Source organism: Saccopteryx leptura, chromosome 13 (genome assembly GCF_036850995.1).
Source record: "Saccopteryx leptura isolate mSacLep1 chromosome 13, mSacLep1_pri_phased_curated, whole genome shotgun sequence".
In the NCBI taxonomy this organism is placed as follows: Eukaryota; Metazoa; Chordata; class Mammalia; order Chiroptera; family Emballonuridae; genus Saccopteryx; species Saccopteryx leptura.
The window spans coordinates 51459333-51482930 of NC_089515.1; the positions used below are offsets into that span (position 1 = coordinate 51459333).

Here is a 23598-nt window from a genome sequence, read left to right on the forward strand (position 1 = left end):
GTTAGAAGCTACTTTGTATATAGTTAGAAGCTACTTCAGCAAGTCTTGCCCAGCCCCTTATCTGACAGATGAAGGAGAGAGGACAGAGGGAGGAAAGTGACTTGACCAGGGTCACAGTGCTGGCCCTTGTGACCTTCAGACTCTGTGACTGTCAGTCCTAGGGCTCTCCTCACTTCCACACACGGGCGTCGTCATACTGCATGAACAACAGTCCTCAAAATAGAATTTCCCTTGGGCTGTGTGATAAAATTTCACTATAAAAGCACCGATGGGCTCCTATTTGGGGCCGAGTGCTGTGCCCGTCTCCCGAGACTCAACAATGAATGGGAAGCATTCTGGTCCTGATTCCGTTACCCCTTGTTGGTTCCTGCTCAGGGACAGGGGCAGGGAGGCGTGGTCACCTGCACCTGGCGTTGCACAGAGTGCACATGCTGGGGGCGGGGCCTGAGAACATTCATCCGGGCTTCTCACTTCCCAGAGGAGGGGACTGAGGTCCCCAGAGGCCTTCCAGCTGATGCACGGCGGAGGCAGGTCCGACCTAGAACGCATGGGGCGGAGCCCTGCCGTCGGGGTCCCTTCACTTCCGTACATTCAGCTAATTCCGCAAACAGCCTGACCTGGGGGCCCAATCCATTACACCTCTAGGGGGAGTTCCTTTATCCCGATGCTCTGCTTTGAAGATGCATTGGAATTCGAGGACTACTCCCATGAATACTGAAGTTCATGTCAGGCAGTGGGTTTCAACCTTTTTACACGTGGGGACTGGTGAAAATAGGAGAATTATTACGGGGACCGCTAAGGCAGAAATCACCCAGAGTGTTAGCGACTTCGACTAAGATCATTGGGTCTATTATCTTCCTATACTGTCGAGGTGGTGAATGCTTTCGCCCATCTGCATGAAATTTCTGACACACTGGTCCCTGGACCAGCGATTTAAAAACACTGGTGTAGCCCTGGCCAGATACCTCGGTTGGTTAGAGTATTGTCCTGAAGCACAGAGGTTGTCCATTCGATCTAGGTCAGGGAACACGCAGGAACAGCTCGATGTTCCTCTCTCTCTCTCTCTCTCTCTCTCCCTCTCTCTCCTTTTCTCTTTTGCTAAAATCAGTCAATAAATTAGAAGAAGAAGAAAAACTAGTATAAAGTGCATTACCATATTAAAATTCCCAACAGGACAATGGTCTCTGGGACCCAGAGTTTAGTCACCCATACAACAGAACCACAGTGACAGGCAGAGTATAGCTAGGATAGACTACACCTATGTTTTTGACACATTCAGGGTAAATCCGAAGAACTGGTGTGACAAGCCCATGTCAACAGAGACGCTCAAGTTCATTTCTGCACTTTCGCCGTACTAATGGTATTTTTAGGCTTACCATAGAGATATTTAAAAATAATAGCAGCAGTGTATATATATTTTCCATGACCTTGTAAATCAATAGTGTTCAATAATCTTAGCTGAAACTATAAATGGTAACTGGACCCATTAAAGTGGGAAATAAGTGAGATCTTTTATTTTTTGTTTTTAAATGTGGTTTTCTGCCTCTGGACATAACTACAGAAAATTAACACAATAAGTAAAGCATTATAGAACAGCTATTAACTGATTACGCTAATAAAAACCAAATAGGGGCCTTCGTTCTGCCCCTCTGGGACAGAAGGACAGATAAAATAAACAACAGAAAAAGAATTTGGAGCAAAGAATAATTGATTTTAAACAATAACACTATGGAAATCTCCCAAGTAAAATCATGAAAAAAATTCAGAATTGTAATCTTCACTTTGGGAATGACAGGAGAAAGATTTTACTCTGCCTTGTTAAGGCCTCAATGTGATACTAATAAGCATGTTTTTGAGGTTCACAAATTGGAAAAGAATTAAGGCGTGCTGACAAGGAAGTTTTTAAACGCCAGGCGCCTGACCACAATGACGAGTTTACTGTGTTATCGAAATGAGCCTTTCCGGTCTCCCCCCTCAGAGGAAGATGAAACCATGGTCCATCAGGATGTGACAGCAGCAAGTGGGGTCCACGGATACTTGGCAAACCAAGACAGAGGCAGGGTGGGAGGTGGCCCTGTAAAAATACACCCCAGCTGTAGCATTGCCCGTTGGCCAAATCCTAAAATTCTTGAGCATGTTTGGGGTTAACTCTACATAGAGATTTATGATAGAAGAGAAGGCGCTTTTTTTTTTCCATTTTATTATCCACAATATGACCCATTTTATTCCTGTCTTCAAACCTACCCAAGAGAGTACGTCCTAAGGAATGACTGACACTCCTCTTTCTCATTCCTACGTTACACTTGCGAGACCGGCGCATGATGGACTGCCACTTAGAGATGAAAAGCTTAGACTCAAGGTGCCACCAGGAAGTGTCCCTATTCCCCCCCATGATTGGGTCCTGCCCACCGCAAGGGCATGCCTCCTCCTACCTCCCCGTAGGTAACCCGGAACTAAACTATAGCAAACTGTCACCTTGATTCTTGTTCTTCAGTCTATTCTCACATATTGTTAAACAGTCCAACCCACGGAACCAATCCTGTTTGCACGACATTGGCAGAAATCATCGGTTATTTTTGCCCTTCGCTGGCCAAAAGTCAGCAAATTCAAATGAAATGATAATTTTCCTGTGAGAAAATAGTTCAGCATTTTCTTAACATGCAAATATTTTTTTTTTTTAATCTAAGTTTTAAGTTGGCAGAAAACAGCCTTGTAGTTTCAGCGGATGTACACATACAGCGATGATGATTCCGATTTGTAATGTGCTGGCCTGAGAATTGGAGGAGAGCCCTTCCATAGTAAAACGGAGGTGCTTCGACTACGAAAGCAGCAGCCGTCGGTATGTGATGCAGTTCTCTGGATAGAGATAGAACACTCGTGTCTTAAAAGGGTAAGATTTGTCAGTATGGGCAGAAGGGCGGGCATGCAGGGAGCCAGCGAACAGAAGGTTCAGGAAGGTTGACTGAAAGCCAGAACTGTTCAGAAATACATTGTATTCAGGCCATGATACTGAGTCGTGAAATCTTGCCGACATTCCAAATACAGAATATTTTAAAGCAATGTACAAGTTCTAATCTTTTGCAATAAACAGGGGTGGGGGGGGGGGGAGATGAAGGACCTTGGCAGGTTAGCTCAGTCTGTTAGGGCATCTTCCCAAAACGACAAGGTCATGGGTTCGATCCTGGGTCAGGGCACATACGGAAAGCAGCCAGTGAATGCACAACTAAAAGTGGAACAACAAATGAATGTTTCTCTCTTTCTCTTTGTCTTTCTCTCTCCCTTCCTTTCACTGTCTCTCTAAAATAAATTAATTCCTAAAAATGAAGAAATTACATGATTTGGAGGAAGAGGACAAATGTAACATTACATGACAATATTTACTTGTATGGATCAAACTATTTTCATTTTTAAAATTTTCCCATTGATTTGAGAGAGAGAGAGAGAGAGTGAAGCATCAACTCATTCACTTAGCTGTGCACTCATTTGATTGCTTCTTGTTCCTGCCCTGACCAGGGATCGAACCTGCGACCTCTGGTGCACTGGGTTGACTCTTTACCCACTGAGCCACCTGGCAAGGGCCTGGCAAACTATTTAAATAAGAAAGCAGGAAAGTGGCAAATACAGAGTAAAAATACCTAACTAAATAACATTCTTTAGCAAGCAGTTATAAAATTTAATAGAGAAATTCTGTTCACAATAGCAAAGAATAAATTTGAGACTATACTGAGACACTCCGTGGCAAAACTAAACTTAACAGCAGTTTCTGTGGGAAGATAAATGAAAAGGCATGCTTCCTTACTACACGAGCAAACTCAATATTAACAGACCTCAAGCCTGACCTGTAGTGGCGCAGTAGATAAAGCGTCAACCTGGAAATGCTGAGGTCGCCGGTTCGAAACCCTGGGCTTGCCTGGTCAAGGCACATATGGGAGTTGATGCTTCCTGCTCCTCCTCCCCTTCTCTCTCTGTCTCTCTCCTCTCTCTCTCTCTCTCTCCCTCTCTCTCTCCTTTCTAAAATGAATAAATAAAAATAAAATAAAATAAAAAGACCTCAAATCCCCACATATTCATGTATAAATTGTACTCTCTTACATTTTGAACTTAATGATCTCTTATGGATTCACAAATAGGGAGCATCACCCAGAAAATTAACTGTAATGAGGAAGGACTTATATTACTAGATACAGAAGCATCTTCTTAAATTATAATAACAAAATGAGAGGGTTTGGAGGGGGAGGGGGGAGATGGAGACAAAAATATATTGAAATAAAATTTAAAAACAAGAAAATGAGCCCAATAACATACAATATTTAGATCAGTAAGAAAAAAAGATTTTTAGTAAATAGATTCTTACCACATGGACCAGAATAAATTTCAAATAAATGAGGAATTGAAATGTTAATACAAAAGCACTAGCAGAAAACATAGGTTGATATTTATCTGACTCTGGGATATACAAGGCTTTTCTAAACCCAAAAGCAGAGATCCTGGCCAGATAGCTGTGTTGTCCCAATACACAGAGGTTGTCGGTTCGATCCCCGAAGCACACACAGAAACAGATCTATGTTTCTCTCTCTCTTCCTCTCTCCCTTCCTTCCTCTCTCTCTAAAATCGATCAATAAATTTTTACAAAATATAAAAAAGCATTGAGGAAGAAAGAATAAAGAAAAACATGTATATACTTAAATTTATAAACATTTACAAAATGCATTAACAACTAAACAGCCAAGGATAAAATGAAGAAGATGTTTGCAGTGCATCGTGGCAAAAGGGTTAATGGGCTGACTATGTAAAGAACTTTTAAAATTTAATAGAAAATTTATTTTTAAATGTTTAAGTAAATAAAAATAGCAGGCAAATCACACTCAAAACAAGTAGCCAAGTTAGCATCACCAAAAAAACCAAAGGAATACAAATTCTAACAAGAATCTAAGTTTCTTATTTTAGTTTGGAAGGAGTAGGTTGGTTTGTGAATTCTGTGATTTGCATTCCCTGCCAGTGGGGATACAAACTAGCCTTAATACTTTTGAGGGCAACTCCGCAAAAGGTAGCCCCTCAAAATATGCCTTTGAGCCCTGGCTGGGTAGTTGAGTCAGTTAGAGCATCGTCCCAAATACATTAAAGGTGATTTTTGATCCCCAGTCAGGGCACATACAAGAATCAACCAATGAATACATAATAAATGGAACAACAAATCACTGTTGTTGTTTTTTCTCTCTCTCTCTCTCTTCTTCTCTCTCATTAAAAATAAATTTTAAAAAATATTCTAATGCCTTTGAGCCAGCAAGTTCACTTCTAGAAATCTCCAGAGGACATGCAGATGCACTTGAAGTTTTTATAAAAGACAAAAAGTTACAAACATACATATCTCTCTCTAGGGGTCAAATGAATGCTCATTCCTACAGTAACAAAATATGACCCCAACATCCAAACCTTGCTTTATAATAGTTTCAACAACATGAGAAGATATTTTTACGTCTTCTCGGTCAGGAGAACCAACTTACAAAATAGTGGGTTACACTGTACTCTTCAGATACACAAATATATGCATGGGGCAAAGAGGAAGGAAAAAGATTCTACTCAAGCAATGAGAATGAGACACTAGGCCATTTTCATTGACTTCTGTTTTTAATTTTTTTTAATTTGTTGATTTGAGAGAGAGGGGGGGGCCAAGAGAGAGAGAGAGAGAGAGAGAGAGAGAGAGAGAAACAGACTGTATGTGCCCTGACCTGGGATCGACCCAGCAACTCCTGCATACTGGGATGATGCCCCAACCAGCTGAGCTATCTGGCCAGGGCTCACTGACTTTTCATTCTTTTGTATTAATCCCCACACACAAAAAAATACTTTGTTCTGTGTTTTAAATCCCAGTTTTCTGGATACGTAGAAGCGGCCAGGAGGCTGGCTACAGAGAATGTTCCAGGCAGATCAAGTCGACTAAAGAGGAACCTGGCCCAAGGAGTTGCTCACACCAGTGAGTCTGTGTCTTCTTCTTCTGGCTTTTTCTGTTCTTTTCAAACTTTTATTTTTTATTTCTTTTATTTATTTATTTATTTATTTATTTATTTTGCTTTTGGAAAGCCTGTTCTCAAAAACTTTGCAGCAGCTTCCAACACCATTTTATTTGCTCCTCCTTTTGAGTGACAGAGCGGAATGTCCCAACAATACTTCGTGTATTTTGTGTCAGGGGCCTGTGGGTCAGCAAGGTTATTAATAAACATAGCCTCTTGTTCTAATTTAGGTCCCGTCTCTCCTCCTGCCCTGCTTTTCCTTTCGTTTCTGGTTCTGTCTGACCCTCTTCCCCTTCTTCTTTGATAGAAAAATCCTGCTTTCGCGGGTGCTCGACTTCTGGCCCTCTTCCCACAATGCCGTTCGCCTGTTGTCGTTGGTCCTGTTCGGTTTTCACGGGGAATTTAAATGTGGGGACTAATGCGCAGTGTCCTAAATCGATTCGCTGCAGGCTGATATGATACTAGCATCTGACATGCGCCGGAGGGTGCAGGGAATAATAAAAATGGAGATAAAATAAGGACAAGCGGAAGGGGGGGGGGGTATCTTGTTTCCTTGTTTGTTTGTTTTTTAAAGCATTTTTGTTCAACAAGATTCACTGACCGCAAAGTGAGCTGGACGTGAGAGGCGACTGGGATCTGCCCTGTGTTTACAGGGAGCAAGGTTACGAGCAGGAGGCAGCTTGAAGTCTTACTATGTTTCTATTGCCTTTGATAAGATGAAAAGGATTTGAAGAATTGATCATGGATGTTTGAATGTGTGTATATGAATTTTATTTCCTATTTAGAGCTTGGCTTCCTTAACTTCTAAACTTCTACTTAGAATAAATCTTGTTTTTGTTTTGCTTTGTTTTGTCCTTTTGCTGATATTTTATTACAGAGATAGAAGTGGCCCCCTCGTTTTCAAATTCTTACACACATGCTCTTCAAAGCCCCCCGAACTTTATGCAAATCCTGGTCAGTTTTTTTTTTTTTTTTTTTGTCGTTGTTCACTTTAACATTGTCTAACTGCAATTTCAAACCAAAGATTACTTTGTGAACTAAGAAAAGTCTGTTCCTACACACACACACACACACACACACACACACACACACACAAATATGCATGCCCTTTTTCCAAATTTATTAAACTTCAGTTCTCACTGTCCTCTAATAAGCACAAAATTACATCTTCCATCTGAGCTCTCGGGGACTTACAAGTGCCAAAGGGAGTTTACTTCACAATGATAAAGTGACAATTTTTTTTTCCACTATGGGAAAATATGTAAAAAGAAATGCATGATTCTTTGTTGAATTATTCATACTTTTCAAATTAACCTACTGCAGTTTTTTTCCTATTCAAGAACACATTATTTTTTAAATGTGACCCGGACTACCTTTTTTTTAGAATGAGTAGAAGTCATTTAGAGTGATGTCACTTTGTAACTCAGGATTAATTCTACTCAGAGGTACAGCCCTCAAATTGAAGAAATAAAAAAAAAAGAAAAAAGAAATGACAAGAAATTTAATCTCTTCAGGAGAAAAATAGTTTTCTATATCTGCATTTGTTATCATGAAAGATAATAGTTTTATAACATTTACAGAATGACACCCAACTTTTGGTCTTTCCCAAACTAAGACAGAAAAATCTCTGTGAACTTGGGATGCTTTATACATTTGACTTGTTAGAATGGTCACTTGTTCACTGTACACTGACAATCAGAGAGGCAGGGTCCCTAAACTCAGCTACAGTCTTGCCTGTAATTAGCCATTAATCAAGACCTGATGGGATGTCTAATTTGGTTCCTTGCTTACTCGTTATTTTTCCCTTTTCTTTTGGAAAAGCTCATTCTTATCTGTTCTATAACCACCGTCAGGAATGGCTTGACTGCACCTTTAAATGTGTTCTGTTAAGTGTGTAGTCGTTTTGTCATTCATGGGAAAATATTTAATGAAGTTACTTTCTTTAAAGGCAGTGTTTTTCTTAATATACATAGGCTTCCATGAGTGTTGGCTTATTAGCTGTAGTCGGGAAGCAGAGGAGAAGGAGGAGAAAGCTTTGACGGGATGCCCACTACACCCCACACAGGACGACATTCAACGGAACTTGTATGTTGTGTGGAGTGCTTCACGCATCTTTTCTGGTATGGTCTGTACAGCATCACAGTGAAGAAGATGTTGTTAACCTCAGGATGTAGCTGGGGACACCAGGGCTTCGAGATGTGAGACACCATTCTCAGGACACACACCCAGAGGGAGAACTCGAACTTGGGCTCTGCCCTCCACACTGCAGCACTTTTTATTATTTTATATTATTTTTATATTTTTCAGAGAGAGAAAGGGAGAGAGAGAGAGAGAGAGAGAGAGGAACATCAACAACACATTGTTCCACTTAGTTGTGCCCTTACTGATTGCTTCTCATCTGTCCCCTGACCAGGGCTCGAACTGGTGACTTCAATGCTCTAGCCACTGCACCACTGGTCAGGGCCAAACAATAGCACTTTTGATGATTATGAATAGACTTGATTTTTTATTTATTTATTTATAATTTTGTTGTTGTTGTTGTTGTTGTTGCAACGGTGAGGGCTCGTAGGAGAGTCAAAATCCTGGAGTTTATTGCAGACTGGGCTTGGGATCACTGATACCTGCTCACTTACAAGATATGATTTGGGGATATCTGAAAGGCCGAGAAAGACCTCGCAAAGAATCGCACTAGCTAACATGGCAGAAGGCGTCACGGGAAGACTAACACACCCCTTCCCGTATTCGCACGACAACATACAATACGATATGTTATAGCACCCGTGACACTGCGACTCAAAATGGATAGACTGGAGACTTTCAAAAGCTTGACATCCTTGTGCCCTTATTTTGGGCATTTTCCACATTCTATATTTCAAGAGGATCATTGGTCCCAAGCCATCCCTTTAAGTGTTGATATATACATGTTCTGAGGACCACCTAGGGGGAATTTTTTTTCCTCACATTATAAGAGTCAGATGCCAAGCACAGTTTTAAGCCCTATACCAGACTGCTGTTTCTCCAAATCCATCTGTTTTAGCTGCTTCCTGGCCCCAGCACGGGATCAGCAGGTTATAGGACCAGGACAGTGTGGTGAGTGTCAGGGTACAATTCTGCATGCCTTAGGGATAAGATTTCTTATGAAAACGGGAAGCTTTTTGGTTCTTCTTCAGCCTTTATGACACACTCTGTTTCTCTGCACTCGCTGTGATTGTGACTATACCGGGCTAGATTTATGCCACCGACACCCCCGTGGAAGTTTGTCTGAGTGGCATGGAATTGGTGGGAGTTGTGTGTCTATAAGCGGGGGCAGACCTTGGCCCGCAGAGTGTAACAGCATCTCTGCCCTGGGGGATTATGGGTATGCTACAGGCGATATGTAATGGATAGGGCCACCTGTGTACAAATTTCACCTGACTCTCTATAGCTCTTTTAGGATGCCTGCTGTCAACAGTGCTAGCCCTTTACACACTCAACAGCCACAGATCACGTTGCCGGTGGCCCTGCCTTCACAGAATGGCTCCTCCTGAGTCTCCCGGTGGGTAACTAAACACACAAAAAAGGACAAGACACTGGTGAATGTTCTCCTCAGAGCTCACCTGCATTAATAACAGAAGGAGGAGGAGCCCTGGCCAGTTGGCTCAGTGGTAGAGCGTCGGCCCGGCATGTGGAAGTCCCGGCCAGGGCACATAGGAGAAGCGCCCATCTGCTTCTCCGCCTTTCCTCTCTCTCCTTTCTCTCTCTGTCTCTCTCTTCCCCTCCCACAGCCGAGGCTCCATTGGAGCAAAGTTGGCCCGAATGCTGAAGATGGCTCCATGGCCTCTGCCTCAGGTGCTAGAACGGCTCCAGTTGCAACAGAGCGACGCCCCAGATGGGCAGAGCATTTCCCACTGGTGGGCATGCCAGGTGGATCCAGTTTGGGCGCATGCTGGAGTCTGTCTGACTGCCTCCCCGCTTCTCACTTCAGAAAAATACAAAATAAATAAATAAATAAAGAACAGAAGGAGGAAAAGAGGGAAGGTGTTTAAGTGAGCATGCACAGAAGTTGAAAGAGAATTCCACGGAAGAAGTACCTGAGAAAGATTTGGATTTTTACCCCGACGCGAACTTGACTCGACCTGCTGGGGCTGCACCCAGGGAGCATTAGGTTGCTAAGCACTTAAGTCAGGACCCATCTGGATGTCAACACTTCGTTCTGGGTGTTAACGGAAAAGTAGGGAGATGCAGAAAGTTCCATGCTGCGGATGATGTTTAAAACGTTGACTTTTTACAGTGTGTCTTTTTGAATGGGCCTGCTGACGACTGGACATTAACGGAAGTTGAGGCAACGCAGAGTCCTGACTAGCATTTTTTTGGTGAAGTGCCTTTTCTTGCTAAAAATAGACAGTGTCCCCTCTCAGATTGGTGCAAGCTGACAAGGCAGAAACCCATCACCTTCAGAGTGGATTTAAGTGGGTGACTTCTCCAGTCTTGCATGCTAAATGGAGACCTAAGAGATGAGCATCAGAGCATCAACCCTGGGTGGGTGGCTTAGTGGATAAAGCATCATCTGGCGTGCCTAGGTCATGGGTTCGATCCCCAGTCAGGACTCGTACGAGAAGCAACTAAATGGAACAACTGAGTGGAACAGTGAGTTGATGCTTCTCTCTCTCTCTTCCCTCTTCCCCCTCCTTAAAACAATGGGAAATTTTTTAAAAAGAGAGATTAGCATCAATGAAAACAAAAGTAACTCTGATGACCAGTCACAGAAAAGTTAGCAGTAAAATAACCACCGTGATGATGGTCCAAGCTTGAATATGCATAATTTTTCCTGGTCACGACCTTTTTTTATAACAATGAAAATCAGTTAGTATTAGAAGCTATAGCATTGATTATATTATCTCACTGCATCCAGTGTCTAGAATGGAAACTCATTCACTCATATACCCAATTACTTAGTCCCAAATATATTCTAGGCACAGCGCTTGTCTCTAGAGATATAAGTATAAGGGAGACTATCTTTAGGGATCTTGTCTTAATTTTTTTTATTTTATGTATAATAAATAGTGTGTATGCTGTGCATGTCACTAATCAAAGTGCTTTACTCTTATTTCATTTAATTATCAAAACAACTATATATGTTATAGCTGCATTATGATCCCCATTTTACAGATGAGGAAACTGAGGCAAATAAATCAACACGTTCAAGGCCGCACACCTGGGATATTGGCAGACCCAGGTTTTAATCCAGACCCAGAGACCCTACCGTTAACCATTGCTCATGAACTAACTGAAGAAATAAACCCGTAACAATTTCTCACATAATCACTAGTGACATCCAAGACCCTAAAACCCCAGAGGGCTTGGCTTCTGCAATATTTAGATCAATGATTGGGCAAACTGTAGAAGACAGGCCAGTTGATTTGTTTAAAAAAAATAATAAGATGAAGGACAGATTGTAAAAGCTACCAAAAAGCCAAAACAAAATGCAGTTTAATGGGGGATAAACACAAGACGTTCTTAAATGCAATAAATCCCCTTGTAGGAGACCCTAGAGATGACTGGATCCCGGCTCCACAGAACGGGACTCCTCCGTGACTCAGGGCTCTCTGTCTAAAGCCAGTCATGTGACATGGAGGACAGCACTGGCCACTCAACTTCTGAGTATTTTATTTGTTTCTGGACACTTCTTAAGAGACCCTGGCAAACCAGAGAGACTCAGGAAAACAGACCCTCTGTGTCCACATCTGATAAGGGACTGGGAGCTGGGGAAAGGTGAAAGCTGTCTTCCAGCCTTCGAAAGTCTGTCACAGGATAAAGGAATGAGATTCAGATATTCTGCTTCTGAGGACGGACTTCGACCCAGTGGAAATTCACTCTACAGACAGAGAGTTTTTGCTTTCATCGAAGGAACAAAACCTTTTAAAGCGAAGCTCCCCAAGAATGAACCCTGGGGAGACGAGCCCCGCCCCAGCCACCCCTCTGCCTGGGTGGCTGCCCCTGGCCACTCTGGTGGCCTTCTTCATACATATATGTTACCTGCCTTGAATTGACAACTCCTGACAATCTCTGGATCGCTGTCTGCCTCACCGCGTGCCCACCTCTCAACCTCTGGATTCACGGGGGAGCTTCCTTCCAAGGGGAAGAGTCCATGACTTCATGATTTCACTTTGGCGGCTCGAATTCCACAACAGTGTCAAAACCGGTTATCCCTGTTTTTGGGGGCTGCAGAAATATCAGAGGGCTGAGTAACCGGCAGAAGGAAAGGCAGATAACAATCTCCCCCTCTCACACCTAGATTCCTTCTTCCCCTGAACAGCTAGCTACCTCTCCCCCTGGCCCACCTCAGTGTTGTCACAAGCGTGACTCAGTCCTAACCTTATTCTAGAAAATTGGCCTGGTCCCCAGTGGCCATTAGATCATTTAGCTGAGAGCTTACTATCATCTCTAAGTTAATTTGGGAGTTAATTGTCAATGTCAGGAAACTCTGACATTGCAGAAAATGTCAATGGTGGAGATATACCAGGGTCAAAGAATACCAGAGTTGCTTAGTGTTAGTTTTGGGTCCGTGTTTATATCAGGAGAAGGTGCTGCCAGGGGAACGGACGGGAAGGATGTCAAACAGGCATCGCCTCGGAGGATGGCCCTCTCTCTGTTAAGTGGGCCCTGGGTCCTTGGATAAATGTACTTTCCAAGTGCACGATCCCATAATGCTCTGCCATCAGAGCCACAAATCCGGTTGTCATCTAAATGACTGTCCCACCCACAGGATGTGAAGAAGAAGAGTTCAGTCTCTGTGGTCGGATGGTTCCATTTCGACGGTCTCCACATTGTCTTTCCCAAGCGGCTTCGCCTGGCAGGACGGTCACTCAGGAAGGGACGTCTCCCATTTCTTCTCCTTCCTGTTTGACCTCTGTGGTTCCTTCTCCCCGGCAAGGTCAAGCCCTTCTTCACCTCAGGATTATGTTCCGAGAATCCAAGATGACTATTTTCCCAAAGCTTCGGGAATGATCAGCAATTTGCACAAAGTCCGGACTGTCTTCCTTTGTAAAAGGGTAAAACTAAGCCACAGGCCCCAGACGGTTCAAACCCCTCTTAGCCGTCAGGGGTGAGGCCAAATTTTTGGGAGGGGGGGGGGGTGTTGCCCACAGTGGCTGTCATCTGTTGCTATCTATGTCTTAACCATCCTGAGCGGTATAGCTCTCTTCTGGGGCTGACTTCACTTATCTCTCATTTCTTACTGATTAATCAATCCATGGTCTACTGGAAAACGGAGTTATATTGGAGGGCAACAGCAAGTAAGCAAAAGATGTCAGTCAGAAAGCCTTTATTTTCTAACTTCTTTTGCAAAAATCATCTTTGAGGAGCATCAAACAGAAAAAAAAAATAGCAAAAAAAACACATCCTGACACATCACACGCAATTAGACTCTTCCCGCAGTGAGACACCCAAGCTTCCGCGGCAGGAGAGCGGAGTGTTAAATGTCTTACTTGGGAGATCATGTTCAGTTCCCCCGTTCACTGGAGTTTCAGGGCAAGTAACAACAGGGCTCCTCTACCTGCTTTTCTCCACACTGGGGCACAGAGGTCAAAGGAGGAGTCAGAGTTAGGCTGAAAATATCTATAATTTACAATCTGCAGAATGTGAGCCCGGGCCAAACAGCTCTCGGCTACGCATTGTAAACGGAACATGGTTGCCTCTTAATCTGGGGTAATTGGTCCCAAATGCTGTTGCCACTTTTCAGATCGGATGCTTTACATACCTTCCCAGAACCTGGAACTTCTCTCCTTTGGCAGGGGGAAACGTTTGGAGCATAACTCATCCTTTTCATCAGTACTAAGAACCCCTATAAACAGCAGGTGATTTGATTTGGGGGGGTCCATAAAGGCAGAGGTCTGGGAGGCCTAGGTGGGAGAATTTCATTTCATTTTGTGTGTGTGTGTGTGTGTGTGTGTGTGTGTGTGTGTGTGTGTGTTTGTCCATCCATTCTGAGCCGCTGGTGGGATGTTTTCTTAAGGTGTACGGCTTCTTTAAGAGCTGGGCAGACCGGGCCACCTCTTCCAGGATGGCAGCCAGATTTCAGAAGCGGGGTCTGTGTCTCATCCCAGTGGAATGTGTTCTTATCTGTATGTTTCCTGCGGGCAACGCATCACAATGAAAGTTGGCTGCAGACCAGTTGTTTTGTGACATCATCTTCTGGGCAAAGTCATGAGGACATTGCGTGTGTGAACACAGGGTGGCATGCTGGGAGGGGTCCAGGGTTGGGGAAGACTCAGAGGGACTGTAGGCTGCGTGACCCTGGGCACGTAACAACCTCCCTGAGCCTCAGTTTTCACATCTGCAAAGCGGACATACTCACACATGCCTTGCAAACGAGAAAGTGACTAGAAAGGTTGTGAGGATATTCCATTTTATTCTGATTAAAGCATTTTTTAAACCATATATATATATGGTCTATCTTTCTGATTCAACCTACACAAGGCAAGGAAGAAATTTTTTTTTCCTGAGAAAGTTCTGGAAAATATAGCCTATATTATATAGGTCCTGGAAACCCATGACAAACATCGGAGTTACATTAATTTGTTTTCTCTTAAACCTTTCTCTTTACGTCTTTCCAATCTCCCTGGTGACATTTTGAGCGTTCTTGTTTTTCTAAATGTTTCTAGAATAAAATTGAGTTTTACACTCACTGTTGCTTCTCTTAGTTCTACCCAGTTAGTTCCTTCGACCCTTCCTCCCCAGTCGCTCTTGCACCCTGTCATTTCCAACTTTTTGCTTTGAGTTCCCCTCAATGTATCTCTGCCCTGTCTGACATATGTAGCATCATCCCAAGAGGCAGCCAGGCAAAGGCTTATGGGAGATTTGGGACGTCAACTCTGTTCATCTGGGATAAAAAGCTCAGACAGGAACGAGCTTTCCCCTCTTTGGCTTTTCCTATTACATTTACTACTTCATGTTCTCAAGAGTTTTTTTTAAAAAAAGGGTGAGGGGTGGATATCTCCCTCATTCTTAGTCTGTAGCAGTCTGTTTTCCAAACGTCATCACTGCATTTCCTCTGGGAGGCGGCACGGCTTTGTATTCCAGGACAAGGCAGCCTGGGGTTCAGGTTCCTTTTAGGAGCAGCGCAACTTTGGACAAGTTGTGTAACTTCCCGGGGCCTAGTCTTTCTCATCCACAAAATGGAAATAACAGTGTTGGCCTGGTACTGTTATGGTCCGCTAAATTAAGTTGAGACAGAGCTTTAAAAAATTTATTGTCCCGGTGGGTGGGCTCAGTGGTAGAGTGTCAGCCTGTCCTGTGGAAGTCCTGGGTTCGATTTCTGGTCAGGGCACACAGAAGAAGTGACCATCTGCTTCTTCCTCGCCCGCCCCCCCCCCTTCTTTCTCTCTCTCTCTCTCTCTCTCTCTCTCTCTGTCTCTTCTCCTCCCACAGCCATGGCTTGGTTGGTTTGAGCACATCGGGCCCCGGCACTAAGGACAGCTCTGTGGAGCCTCTGCCTCAGGCACTATAAATAGATCAGTGGTGAGCATGGCCCCAGATGGGGGTTACCAGGTGGATCCCAGTCAGAGTTCATGCAGGAGTCTGTCTCTCTATCTTCCCTCCTCTCACTTGGAAAAGAAGAAAAAAAAATTGTATTAATTTTTTTTTTTTAGAAGAGAATGAGAGATAAAAAGAGAGAAAAGAGAAACATCAATGTGTTGTTCTCCACATTTATGCATCCGTTGGTTGACTCCCTTATCTGCCCTGACCGAGGATTGAACCCACAACCTTGACATATCGGGACTATGCTCCAACCACCTGAGCTACCCGGCCAGGGCTGGGCTCTCCTTTTTAAAGAAAGCTTTAGGTGTACTTAACTGTTGACATCCCCTCTCTGCTCTCATATGTGTTCATCTTTCCATACGTCAGCATATTATAGAAAGTATGAAATAAAGTAGGGAAAACAGCCATTCCAAAATACATTCTAGCTCTCTACCCCCAGCCCGTCATTGATTGACCCATCATTAGCTAAAGCTGGGACGAACGTTTTACTGTGAACCCCAAACACAACTCTAGTTTACCCTAAACGTAGTGAGTCTGGGTTAGGGATGAGGAAACCTGGTTTGAATTTTAGGTGAACCTTCTTCGACTCTTTCGAGTGCCCAGAAAGGATTTATCGCTTCAAGTGGATCTCCAATAAAATTGGGTAAGTGCATCTGCATTTTCCGTTGCCTTTATCATTTGAATGAACTCCAATGTCATGCAGCCTTAATCCTTATATTTATGGTTTTTCTGCCATTTTCACCTTAGGGGGTAAAAAAATTTTTTTTAATAAAAATTGGGACTCGTTGTTTAGCATTTGAGCAAATTGCACTGTTATGGAATGTATACGTTTTTTGTCTCAATAGTAAATAAGGAAAAGATACTTTTGGTAACTCGTGCTTTATTAATGAGGTAAACTCTTTTTTTTTTTTTTTTTGCAAACATTCCCCTTTATTTCATACCTTGTAGATTAGTCATGCCATTCCAAATTGAGCAAATGATAAGTAACAAAAAGTCTTTATGTCTGTCAACAGTTAGAGATCTATAGCTAATTTTCTCAAATTATATGCTAGAGGTTGGGGGAGATTTGAGACTAGTTCTTTTACGTCAAAATGATAGGTTCACAGTTCGGGATTGATGATCTTGTACTTATAAGTGATCTATGCCCATTAGATCAATGGGCCTTCTGGGATGAGAAGATTAGGCAAAAGTGAACGCAGAGAAATTCCTAAATCCTACATTTGGGGAGAAAATGGGCAACATGCTTCCAGTTTAATTATAAGACAAAATAATCTTAAATAACTTACATTTGGAGATTAATATGTCAATGAGCTCTAAAAAGATCATTTGCCTAAAAATGCATTTTTATATTACTTTGCATATCTACTTTTCAATTTAACTAAACAAAGTTATTTTGGAATCATGTGGGTTTTGTTGTTTGTTTGTTTGTTTTTGTTCTTAAGAAATGTGCACTAGCCCTGGCAGGATAGCTTGTGTGGTTACAGCATTGTCCCAAAATGCAGAGGTTGCCGGTTCAATCCCAGGTCAGGGCATATACAGAAACAGATTGGCATATCTCTCTCTCTCTCTCTCTCTCTCTGAAAGCAAAACATAAATTTTAAAAAGTGGGTTTTTTAAGTGCACTAAATAAACCCCCCCCAACAATCCTGATAGCTTTTCACAAAGTAACTACATTTTGTATTAGTTAAAACATTAAAATCCGAAAACACAAAAAGTCAGAGTTTTCCTCTTTCTTTTCTTCTTCTTCTAATCTGTAGTCCCCCAAGTGACTGCTCACAAAAATAAACTTTACAACATCTTCGAGAACCTCAAAGAACCCCGCTCGGGATTTTTTTTGGCTGGAAAAGAAAGAGGTTCTGCTGTTCAACCATTTGGCCTCCCTCCGCCAGTCCCACAAGGGGAAAGTCAGCTAATCTTAGCTGGTGATTTTAATTGATTCCGTAGTCCGAGTTGGTCCTCCCTCATGTTTGAAAATATGATCAAACAGTAGGGACTGAGGGAAAAGAGAGAAAGTTTAAAAATATCTCAAAATAGAAAAATTGAGCAAAATAGCAAAGTCCATAGGAGGCTTTCCAGTGTTTCATTTAAACATCCTCTAATATAGAGGTTGAAAAATGTCTTCCAGAAAAATATGTCGTTTATGCCGACACGCTCACTTTTTATGATAACAGTAACAAAAAAAGTCCACTTAGTCTCCGGTTTCTGTTGGTCAGGTATCCCGGATGTCACCTTAGACAGCAAGCCAGCTAATGACGGACCCGTCAACACACAAGCGCTAAAACCCTCCTATAACCCACACACTTAGTGCGCACACCCGCTCACAATGCATGTGCACACCCAGACACAAGACACCCGCAGCCTGCCCGGGGTTTTTTGCTCTGGGGTGCTTGATAACTCTTGTCATATTGTAAAACCCAGCAAGAATTTTAATCTACACATGGTTTGAAAATGGGGACCCTTTTAAAAAAAAAAAATGTGCTGCCTACAATTTGTGATGGTCATCTCTAAAATGTTGCTCCATTATCCTTTTCCATTTGGGATGAATGAGGCTAATTAATTTCAGACCATACTTGGTGAGGTCAGCACCGTTCGAGGGGTGCGTGCTAGACATTGCTAATCTCTTTCAGCTGAGCATGATGAATTAAACATGAAGCCGGCCGTTGCCAGCCTAATTTAGAATGTATATATATATATATATATATATATAAAAAAATCTACAGCAAATAATACTAGACCCTACAACAAAGGAGAACTTACTCTCTCAGGCTCCAGGAGTGGTGTTGATTTTAAAGACATTTTCAGCCCCCTTTGAGATCCCAGCTGTGGGTGGGTGAACCATCTCAAGAAATTCAAGCCATTGCGCGGACAAGGCCATGTGGCCAAAAAAAAAAACTGGGACTAAGGGAAAGAAAGAAAATAAAAACAAAAGACAGCAATCAGGGTTTGATCCCTTGTGTATTAAAATCCCACCTACACATTAAGCTTTTTTTTTTTTTTTTTTCCCCTAGAGCTACCAGACTGACAAAGATCCCAAATTAGCAATACCTATAGATTCCAGCAGGGACCACCCAGTTCTGCTGGGACACTTCAAAGCCACAAACTAAATGAGGCAGATTTCATTGTTTTTTAAGCAGATATCCTAATGAGGCTTATTAGGTTTTTCCATGTCTCTATTTTGAAAGCCAATAGAGATTGACCAGGTAGATAATGTGATACCTTTTATTAAAGCCAAGAAAGAAGTTGTAATACAAATGCCTCCAGGCCAGTGTTCTTAGGAAAGTCAGTGCTAAGCCAACTTCCTGGGTTGTGAAAAGGGAGGTACTTGCTGATCTAAATTCTTAAGAGAAGGAATTAGTCATAATTTCTCAAAGATAGCTCCCAAACAAATCCCAAAGAGTGGCAGGAAAGGTGGTTCACCCCGGAGACCCGGAGAAATACACCTTGCGAAAATTATTTTGGCACGCCTACCGAGAGAGAGAAATCCTGATGTTATTGTCACGATTCGGAATTTCCAACTGGTGCCCCCCCCTCCCCGCCAGGTCCTGACTTGGTACCGCAGTAGCCCTCATTAGAAAAAAAAAAGCTGCTTCGAATTAGGTCCAATCTACATGCTGAATCAATCTTTCATCCCTTTGATTGCTTCTGAAAATATTTATATTTCTTAATAATGCACATTTTGTCTTGCAAGTTCTGATTAAACCCAGACGGGGGTTTTTACCATAGCGGGCAATGTATGTAGAAGGGTGATTGAGAGCAGGAAGAGGTAGATAAAAAACACAGATTTTTCCCATTGGGGAACCATTAGACAATATAAATCTAGCAATTTTGGTTATGTAGGCATCAGAAGAGGGTTGTAATAAATACAGGTTGGAATATGAGAGTGACCCTAATGGAGATTACAGAATATGCTTATGACTGGGTGATTCTTCATGGCAACTTCGACTCTTTGGCTGGTGAGCTTAATAGATTTCAGGAAAGATTACGGCGGTGGGAGAGATTTCAGAACATTTTTATATTACAACCAATAATAAGGTACCATATGATAAAATAGAGGAACAGCTGTAATTCGGACATGAGCAGATGGAGAACAGTGTGCAGGGGGGATGTTTGGGGGACTGAGGGTGGATTTTTGGGGTTTAGGGGCCAAGAGAAAAGGCATCTAGTTTCAACTCTGTCCCCAAACAGCTGGGTAACTGACCTAAAGAAAGTCACCTAACTTCTCCAGGCCTCAGGTTTCTCCTTGTGCTCTATACCTGAAAAATAAGAGAGGGACGGAACCATCACTGAGCTCTGGCCAGATAGCACGGTTGGTTAGAACGTCGTGTCCCGATATGCAGAGGCTGAGGGTTCGATCCCCGGTCAGGGCACATACAGATACAGATGGATGTTTCTGTCTCTCCCACTCTCTCTCTTCCTCTCTCTCTCTCTAAAATCAATACATAAATTATAAAAAGAAAAGACTCATCACTGACTTATTCATTGTCTTATTGAGTATTCAGTGGGCTCTGGAGGCGGAAGAAGAAAACAGAGCCGTCACCCACCCAATGCTGAGGGTGTCCCCACTCCAGCCTCTGAGATGGAAACCACACCTTCTCAAAGTACCCAAAGCAGAAGTCCATGGTTTCATGTGACAAAACCCCTCCAGAGATAAAGGAGAATAAAGGACAAAGAAGTTGTGTCACATACTTAGTTCCTGGTAAAGCGAGAATTAAAACCCCAGGTCTTTAAACCAGGGTCTATTCTGCGATGACATGCTGCCTCAGATTTTTATATTCCAAAAAGGAATGGGATTTCTTGTGACCTCCCCTCCCCCACCCCCAGTCCAATTGGAGACAGGATCATAGGATAAGGCAGTGGCTAAGAACTCAGACTTCCTGGATTTGAATACGTGTCCATGACTTGGGAGCAGTGTCAGCTTCAGGCAAGTACCTAAGCCCTGAGCGATAATGTTTATATCTTTTCTCTTGAATAATGGAAATAATAATAGTATTGCCTGGCTGAGTAGCTCAGTTGGTTAGAGCATCATCCCGATATGCCAAAGTTGCAGGTTCGATCCCAGGTCAGGGCACGTACAGGAATCAACCAATAAATGCGTAAATAAGTGGAACAACAAATCAATGTTTCTCTCTCTCTCTCTCTAAAATCAATAACTTTTAAAAAAGAAGTAATAACAGTACTTCAGAGAGTTGTATAGAAATTAAATAAAGAAACATGTCATGTATATGTTTACCATAGTTCTGATACACAGTAAATACCATAGTAAATACCGTCTTTCCCCAGGTATAAGACGCACCTTAAATTTGGGGAAAAAAAAATGTATTACATAAAGTTATTGAACTCAAGTTTTACTCATCATAAAATTCATACAACTCCTCGACAAGCACGAAAAAGCAGGAAATGCAAGTTTAAATAGCCTACAACACTGTATAAGACAACCCAGTTTTTAGACCCAAAATTTTAGAGAAAATGATGTGTCTTACACATGGGGAAATGTGGTATTAGTTGCTGTTAGGTCAACATCTTCTTCTTCATTTACATAATGACTTGGCATAAAGATCCTGAAACGAACCTTTAAGACCTAGGTACAAATTCTGACTATATTCCAATTGCCTCCATGGCATTAGGTAATTCCCTGAGCCTCAGTTTACTCATCAGCAAACTGTGCAGTTGAATTATCTGCCCGTACAGGATTCCAGTAAAAATCAACCGAGTTAAGCATGTGACAGCTCTTTCAGCAGGTAGGGCCCTTATAAAAATCCAAAGGTTGGTGGTGTATTACCACATTGTTCTTCCTACACTGAAAAGCCTCCTTCTGAGTGCTTGGAGTCAGCAGAAGAGATCATGTCACTGTTTTCTTGGTCAAACAAACCACCTTAGAAACGAGATATACACAATACCATCGGATCATAAGAGAAGTACAGTAATGCGTTTCCTTAACGATCTTCATTCATTTAAATCCTGTTCTACTGTTCTCTACCTAAACCAGACTGTTCTCTCAACTCCTTATCTTACCAGGGAATTAGATAACATTTAGGTCACAGGAACAGGGTTTTAGAACAGGAAAATGCCAACCCGTTCTCTTCTTAGCCTCCTCGTAAAGGAGAGAAACATCACAAGAGAAAGGGAACACATTTTATGAAATATTAAAAGGCAGCTTCCAAGAAAGCCTTCATACCCTGGCTAAAACACTGTCCAACTTTGCTGTTGACCGAGGGGTGTGGATGTAAATATATATATATATATATATATATATATTCATTATGAAGCGATTGTTGTGTTTAAGTGCAAGGTGCATCGTGGGATGGGGAATTGTTTTCCAAGCAGGGTTATTAAAGAGTTGGGGCCTCAAGGTGTATGTCTATTTTAAAAAGAAATTTTCTGATTGCAGATAACTTCTCAATTTGATTTAGTGTCGAACGATAGTGATGGGGTTGATAAGTGAGCATTCATCGGTAATTCATCTTGTGCTGGTAGAAATTTACAGCAAAGCACTGCTTTCCTAACAGTGACAAGCCCGATTAATCTTCTTCAGACACATTTCAATAGGTGTTCCCATCTGTGGCCAACATCTAAACACTCTGGCATGAACGGCGACTCGGAGACACCTTCATTTCAAGTTACACTAGGGAAAATGTGATACTAGATTGTACTCTATTTTTTAACCTAATTCCCTCTCTTCATTCAATTAGCCTTTCTTGCCTGGATTTTTCTGTTCACCTGTAACACTATTTCCAAGGGAGAGCGCTCAAAGATTTGTGGTTTCTCAGAAATGCACAGTCTCCTCCCTCCACCCCCCCCCACCCCCAGCCCTAAGGTTAACCACCAACAACTTCTCTACAAATTAAAATTGCTTCAATTCCGGTTCTGACAGTCGCTGGCCCCTCTGAGCGGTATATGTGTGTCTGTCGAGGACAACGGCGAAACCTGCTCAAATAAAAAAGCCCGCCTGTGCATTTAGAGAGCTTAGAAGGCCGGGGAGGGTGTAAGTAACATCCATTGGAGCTCATATTCAGAATGCAATTTATGATCTTCAACTGGGATGTTAATTTCAGTGTGGGAAAGGGGGGGGGGCAGTGAGGATGCTGGGGAAAGGAAGAGGCATTAGGAGAAACAGAACGATGAACAAAACCAAACCAAACAAAAGCCTGTGTTTAAATATCCAAACGCGCTCTACCTCTAGGGTCCATAGGATGAAACTACAGGCGCTTCTGAAGGTCTTCCCGTTAGAGAGGGAAATACAATACTCACTTTGGGGATAGATTGTATTACTCAAATCGCCTCTCTTCTATAAGCAGCATGCTCTATCTGGCTGCCAGGTTATTCCAGGTGGAATATGTAGAGAAGGAGGTATGCTTTTTTGTTGTTGTTTTTTTTTATGCCATTTTCCACCTCATAACGAGCGTTGGTCTTTCAAAGCAGTGGGATTTATGCAGCATTTTTTATTTTTCTTGTGCGCTTTAGAAATATTTCCAAAGACAAGACTCTTTGACACATTCTCGTTTTGGGATAAAGGTTAGATACAGCTGGTTAATAAGGGGCATTTTTTCACTTTGTTGAACTTTTTTTTTTCTGTCCGCATGTGAGGTGAAACAGACATGTGTTACTAGTGTGTGTGTGTGTGTGTGGATAGGTGCAGTAAAGACAGTCCCGAAATGTCCCCTCCCTCCCCAAATATTCTCCGCAACGATTGTCTGAGTTTGTCACAGATTCAATAACCTGACTGTAGGTGGCAGGTTTTAAATGTGCCATATTAATAACTTGTTATTCAAGACAAATTAAGCCCTTATGTGTCAAAAGCACTCGGTACTGGATTATCTACAAGACAAGTATTTATTATATAAATGTTGAGTCCAATTTCATTTTAATCTGACTGACTGTACGTTCCAACCTCCTAGGCAAAGATAAAAAAAAAAGAAAAAAGAAAAGAAAAAAAAAAAAACCCCGCTCAGACCTATAACTGAGTTGCAACATTACACTTAACTTGTCAAGTTCTATTATTGTCTCCTAACTTAGAATATGGAAGGAAGGCTTCATTTTATTTATTTATTTATGTATGTATTTATGTATT

The 23598-nt window shown here is 42.2% G+C and overlaps 2 long non-coding RNA genes across 2 annotated transcripts in view; both read left to right on the plus strand.

The window, feature by feature from the left end:
* Positions 1-6939, plus strand: part of LOC136384677 (uncharacterized) — a 64171-nt gene extending 57232 nt beyond the window's left edge. The window contains exons 3-4 of the long non-coding RNA XR_010747636.1: positions 5872-5974; positions 6586-6939. This is a non-coding gene — a long non-coding RNA (uncharacterized lncRNA). The remainder of the gene's footprint in view (positions 1-5871; positions 5975-6585) is intronic.
* Positions 1-23598, plus strand: part of LOC136384679 (uncharacterized) — a 708322-nt gene that overhangs the window by 111503 nt on the left and 573221 nt on the right. The window lies entirely within an intron of this gene.